The 6,896-nt window shown below is 41.8% G+C and overlaps 1 pseudogene; it reads right to left on the bottom strand.

Moving 5' to 3' along the window:
• Nucleotides 1–5,265: 5,265 nt before the first annotated feature.
• On the bottom strand, nucleotides 5,266–5,615 carry LOC119051263 (developmental pluripotency-associated 5 protein-like; annotated as a pseudogene).
• Nucleotides 5,616–6,896: the final 1,281 nt, after the last annotated feature.

Genomic DNA, 6,896 nt, shown 5'->3' with positions numbered 1-6,896 from the left:
TAAGCACTAACATCTTAAGAGTCAAAGACAGATTAGAGTAATGGCCCTCAGGTTTTATGAGGGTGAGGACCCCTTGTTAATATAAAAGAATTTAATGAGCCTTGTATGATAGTTGCTATACTTTTAATTATCTTGTTGCTGGAAACTACTTGGTATAAGTATGGATTTGCCATCTCCTTCTTATTACTCGCTGGGAACAGTGACCTACAGGGTAGGAAGGAGCTGCTGGAGAGGAGTGAGGATCCCTGGATTTGGGGGGTCCCACCTGGTCACTAACTCTCCAAAATTCTTGCTCTCAACTGCTTCTCTTTGCTTGTCCTACATGCTTTGCCCTGAGAGTCTTGAATCAGGACTATGAGAGTGAGTTTTCTAAGGAAGCCTCCTATTTTGAGCATCTCAAGCTAGCCTCCAAGCAAACTCCAGTGGGATCAATCACACCACATATTCTTGCTCTTGCTTAAGTTCCTAGTGAGACACTTTTGATGATGAATTTGATCTCTTTTGTATTAGTGAACTTGGAGATAATCGTTGGCAAGCTGTATCTTGCCATGAAATAAATTATGAAGAAATATAAATTAGTTTCCAGACCTGGTGACAAATTGTTTCCCCCTCTTACCTATATTTTCTAAAGTTTCCAAACCATGTACAGTATATTTATATAATAAAATATTATATTTAAAATAAAATAAATTTTATTTTAAAAGGAATTTTATTTATTTATATTTTAATTTATTGATTTTAGAGAGTGATGGGAGTGGAGAGAGAGAGAGAGAGAGAGAGAGAGAGAGAGACTGACTTTTTGTTCCAGGTTCCACTTATGAATTATTTGGTTGATTCTTGTATGTGCTCTGATTGGGGATTGACCCCACAACCTTGGCATATAGGGACAATGCTATAATAAACTGGGCTACCCGGCTAGGCATAAAAATGAATTTTAAAGTATACCAACTTTAATTTCTCTACTTGGAAATCCATTTATTTTTTTTCTTCCTGACATTCTTTTCTTCTTTGCTGACTAATAGAAGCAAGCATGCTACTAATTATGTTGCTGTGAAAGACCACAGTGGCCTGGAGAAGGGTCGTGTGCCCTCAGGGTGCGTTCGCATCTAATGGGATAAGACTGGAGAACTGTTTGTGGGTTGGTGGATGTTTTGGAAACCGTCTACCAAACTGATCTGTATTGTGCATAAGAACAATAATTTTCCAGGCAGCGCTTTTTGTTGTTGTTATTGTTATTGTCTGTCAAGCTCAGTAGTGGCTCAGCATGAGCTCTGCCATGATAAGAGTGGCTGGCAATTGGGATAGAACAGGGGATGTTTCACCTCTGCTCTGCTGGCTCTGTGGGGAGGCTGGGGGTGTGTGTGGCACTAATGTGGTCATCAGAAGTGAAATTTCACCCATGTGATACAGATACTCTACCCGAGTTAGGCTGGTTTTTCTCTCTTTGAAGGATAAATTGAGCTGTTTATTCTTTTGCTGTTTATTAGCTCTGCCTGACCTGATTTCCATCACCCAGAACATGGAAACTTGGTGTCTTAAGTTCTCTGGCTGAGGAATCCCCATGTCCTGAAATAAACATTATTTCACATGAGTCTCATTTTGTTTGATTTACAGCACTTCAGAGCAGAGCACAAAGGGAGAAAGAAAGAAATGCCAGTGAATTTACTCTATAGGCCAAGCTCTGTCTACCATGGCCTTTTCCAGACAGGTCATAGCTTTTTAAAAAAATATATTTTATTGATTATGCCATTACAATTGTCCCATTTCCCTCCCTTCATTCCCCTCCACCCTGCACACTCCCTCCCCATTTACTCCCCCCCTTTAGTTCATGTCCATGTGTCACAAGCTCTTTAGCTTCTACATTTCCCATACTATTCTTGCCCTCCTACTGTCTATTTTCTACCTACCATCTATGCTACTTATTTTCTGTACCTTCTCCCCCCTTCCCCTCCTTCCATTCCTCTGTTGCTAACCCTCCATGTCATCTCCATTTCTGTGGCTCTGCTCCTGATCTAGCTGTCCTTTTAGCTTGCTTTTGTTTTAGGTGTGGTTGTTAATAACTGTGAGTTTGCTGTCCTTTTATTGTTCATATTTTTATCTTCTTTTTCTTAGATAAGCCCCTTTAACATTTCATATAATAAGAGCTTGGTGATGATGAACTCCTTGAACTTGACCTTATCTGAGAAGCACTTTATCTGCCCTCCCATTCTAAATGAGAGCTTTGCTGGATAGAGCAATCTTGGTTGTAGGTCTTTGGATTTCATGACTTGGAATACTTCTTTCCAGCCCCTTTTTGCCTGTAAGTTCTCTTTTGAGAAATCCGCTGACAGTCTGATGGGAACTCCCTTGTAGGTGACTGTCCCCTTATCTCTTGCTGCTTCTAGAATTCTCTCCTTCATTTTAATCTTGGCTAATGTAATGATGATGTGCCTTGGTGTGTTCCTTCTTGGGTCCACCTCCTCTGGGACTCTCTGAGCTTCCTGGATTTCCTGGAAGTCTATTTCCTTTGCCAGATTGGGGAAGTTCTCCTTTATTATTTGTTCAAATAAGTTTTCCACTTGTGGCTGTTCCTCTTCCCTTTCTGGTACCCCTATAATTTGATGTTGGAATGTTTAAAGATGTCCTGGAGGTTCCTAAGCCTCTCCTTATTTATTTGAATTTTTGTTTGTTCATTCTTTTCTGTTTGGTTGTTTCTTCCTTCCTTCTGGTCCATTCCATTGATTTGAGTCCCAGTTTCCTTTCCATCACTATTGGTTCCCTGTGCATTTTCCTTCATTTCACTTAGTGTAGCCTTCATTTTTTCATCTAATTTGCAACTAAAATCAACCATTTCTGTGAGCATCCTGATCACCAGTGTTTTGAACTGTGCATCTGATAGGTTGGCTATCTCTTGGTCACTTAGAAGTATTGGCTCTGGGGCTTTGAGCTGTTCTTCTGCTTGAGCCAAAATGTTTTGGTCTGTTCCTGCCTGTTATGTATGAGGGGTGGAGGCTTAGGTGTTCACCAGGGCAGGTCTACCCAGTTGCTGGGTTGTGACACTCTGTGTGGGGGTGGGGTCAGAGAGGGTGCAATGGTGTTTGTTGGGCTCTCTCTCGAATTTTGGTCCCTTCTGCCACTTTCCACAAGCAAATTGGGCCCTTCTGGTGCTGGTTAACGGGTGTGTGGTCTTATGTACATTATAGGACCCTGTGGGTCTCTCCAATGAACTCTCCTGTGAGGCTAGGCACCTCTCCCAGCACCTCAACCCCTGAAAGTTTTTTCAATCTGTGCATTTAGTCTTTATTTTTTGGTGCTGGGGCCCTGGTTTGTGTGGTCTGTCTCACTGACCATTTTTAAATCTGCCTGGTTTATCTGCGTGCAAATGTCTGTCCACAGTCACTCAGTTGCCTTGTGCACCTCATGGGGTCTGCTCCTTTTCTCCCCATGCCTGGGATCTGCCAACCACCACCTCCTCCTGTCAGGACTCCTCTCCACTGGCCACCAACTCCACCCCTCTTACCGGTCTGGGTGAATGGTTCGTTGTTTTGGACTTCCATACAGTTCAATTTTCTGTCTATGTTGGTTGTGTTTTATTTCTAAATCTTTTTTGTCCTTAAATTTGGTTGTGTGAGGGTGTACAGTGTTTCCACCTACGCCTCCATCTTTGCCGGAAGTCGGATAGGTCATAGCTTTGATTGTCCAACTGTCCAGTTTCCTTAGGAAAAATACTGTATTTTTTTGGACTATAGGATGCACCACCTTCCCCCCAGTTTGGGAGGAACAATGGTTGTTAATGCTGCTGTTGAATTCTGTTTACATTTATACTGGTGAAATATTATGTTATTTATGTTATTAAATATTTTACCATATTTTTTGATTCAAAAATTTTTTTCTTATTTTCCCCCTCTAAAACCTAGGTACATCTTATGGTCTGGAAAACATGGTACTTGCAGTCTAAAAGGGGGTTAGAACCAGGGAACGCTCCCAAGTATCTGATACTAGTATCTGACCTAAGTCATAACTAGTTATTCACTGATGTAATTAACCTGAGTGTCTGTAGGTCTTGATGGTTTATGGGTATAGAGGACACCTTGCCAGCTCAGTTGCCCTTACCTGCCTCACAGCAAAAGTTGCCACTTCACTTGCAGGGTACCAAGGAGGCAGCAATTTGAGGATATCTTGGGCCATTGCCATTCCCAATCCTCTTCAGCCTCTGGATTTGTCTGGAGAACATGGTGCACTTATGGAAAAGCAGGATGACTTAGTGATTAAAAGCACAGCCCTGTTTTAGTCCCAGCCCTGCTAATTAACAAGCTCTGTGAACTTGGGCAGTCCACTCTCTTTGTGTTTATTTCCTCATCTGTTATTGAACACTTTTAGTGACATGTGTTATTGAACACTTTCTGCTACAGTTCCAGGTTCCCAGTGATTCTTTCTATCCTGTCAGTAGAGACATGGCTTTTACTTTCCCATGGTTTTCTTTAGAGGGCTCCCACAGCAGTGGCCAGGGTCCAGATGATTCAGCTGTCTTAGCTTTTCCTCCTCTAGGTCACCAACACCCAGTATGGCAATCGCCAGCTGCATGTGGCTACTGAGCACTTGAAATGAGGCTGGTCTGATCTGAGATGCACTGTAAGTGTAAAATCAATGTTGGAATGTCAAAACAAAGTATGAGAGAAATAATGTAAAATACCCTATCAATGGTCATGTTGAAATGATATATTTTAAATATGTTGTGTTAAAGAAAATACACCATTAAAATTAATCTCCCCTACAGTGTGGCTGTTGTGGGGAGGAGGGGGTCTAAATGGGACAAATGGTAATGGAAAAAAATACAAAAAAATTAATTGCCATTATTTCTTAAATTTTTTTTAGTTATTGATTTTGAGAGACAGAGAGAGAGAGAGAGAGAGAGAGAGAGAGAGAGAGAGATCAATTTGTTCCACTTATTCAGGCATTTGTTGGTTGCTTCTTGCATGTGCCCTGACTGGAGATTGAACCTGAAACCTTGTTATATCAGGACTACACTCTAACCAACTGAGCTACCAGCCAGGGCTATTTCTCCTATTCCTTTCTTTCTTTCTATTTTTATTCATTTAAAAATTTATTCTTTAATTAGCAACCTTGGGAAAAAGTAACATCAGGACAGAGAGGCAAACACAGTGACCCACAAAAGCTGTTTATCCTTGTCAAGCTGGAGCACCATCTAAACCATGCCACTCCAGCTCTGGCCACAGCCTCTACTCTCCATATCCTGGTCCCAGGTGTGTTGGTTGCAAACTGGCCTCACTTCATGGAAGGGTCTCGCTTGAAGACATCTGTGGCTTCCTCAAGTCTGAGCATCCCTCTTTCCTGCTTCAGGCAGTGCCTCTCAGCCATGGACCGGAGCATCCACTTGGTTTGGAGCTTGTACATGTAATTGCCATAAACCATGACCTCTATTAGGTTTGAAAATTCAAGACACTTCAGCTTAAGCATGGCTTTGCTCACTTGCTCAATGTATGGGATTCGAGATCTGCCTGGGCCAAACATGGCTCCCAGTGGCTGCATCTGGACCTGGAACACCTTGGGATCTTTCAAGTCCTCAGAAACTTTACCAATGGTGGGATATCTTTCTGTTTGGGTAGTGTCCTCATCTCCTGTGCCTCCAAATGAAAATCGTGCTCCGAGTTAGGGTTGTCTAGAGCTGCAGCATGCAATAAAATTGAACCCCCTATTTCTTTAAACAATTTTTTTTAACATGGCTACTAAAATTTTTTTGGTGGTGATGAAATATACACAAGATAAAAGTTACCACTGTAATCATTTTTAAGCGTATAGTGCAGAGGCAGTAAGTCCATTCACATTGTTGTGCAACCATCACCTTTAGCTCCAGAACTTATTTATCTTTCCAAACTGGTAACCACTATTTAATTTCCCACCTTTATGAATATGACTATTCTAGGTACCCATATAAGAAGAATAATGTAATGCATTTGTCTTTTCATATCTGACTTATTACTTAGGATAACATCTTCAAGGTTTCTTTATTTTGTATTGTGTGTCAGAATTTTCTTTCTTTTTAAGGCCGAATAACACTTGTGTGAGTGTGTGTGTGTGTGTGTGTGTGTATGTACCCCACAGTTTGTCTTTCCATGGACATTGTGTTGTTTCCACTTATTGTAAATACTGCAGAAAAATTTAAATTTCGTATATGGCATGTCTTGCACCTCTACTAGGCAGTGCTGTTCCAGGTATTTATGAATTGCCAAAAGGTGGCACGGAGGTGGCTTTCGATAAGCACTTGGAAACACCGCGGTAATTTGTTCCTCAGGCCAACCGAGCCGGTTGTGAGCCAGTTGTCTTCCTCCGTGCTCTCCCTGGGTCCTGCCCTTCTCTCGTGGTGTTGCTTCTCTTAGGCCCCTTTCTTTGTTTGCCTTTGTCTGCCCAAAACTTTGGTTTCTGTGGGGATTCTTAAGAAACACTGATCTCAATATAAGTAACTTCGAGTCCCTGGATTGGGGTGGGAAGCAAGTGAGGAGGAGTTTATCTTCTTCCCCCGAGTCAGGACCCTGGCCTGACTGGCCTGGCTGGGTATGTGGGCTGTGAAGTAGGAAGGGCAGAGTTTAACTGTGTTCCATGTGCAAGGAGACGTGCATTGCAGGCCGGGGCCTTTCCCAGGGGTATGGAGCTGGGACACAAACCTGAGTATTTGGAGTCTTAGAACTGGAGTAAGGTCTTTTTTAGATGGCAAATCAACCACAGGAAGTTATTATTATTTTATGTTAATCAGTGTTATTTGGGGCAACGTTCTTTGGCTTCTGAAAATGCTTCATAGCCTACTTTGGTCACAGTCAAATGTGGTCAGAGCAGTGGGGAAAGCCCAATGTCATTTCTTTTTTTTTTTTTTTTTTTTTAAGATTTTTATTTATTTATTT

The sequence above is a fragment of the Artibeus jamaicensis genome, unplaced genomic scaffold, assembly GCF_021234435.1.
Source record: "Artibeus jamaicensis isolate MK-2021 breed Jamaican fruit bat unplaced genomic scaffold, CSHL_Jam_final contig_482, whole genome shotgun sequence".
Taxonomy (NCBI): domain Eukaryota; kingdom Metazoa; phylum Chordata; class Mammalia; order Chiroptera; family Phyllostomidae; genus Artibeus; species Artibeus jamaicensis.
This window is presented reverse-complemented; position numbering and strand designations above follow the sequence as displayed.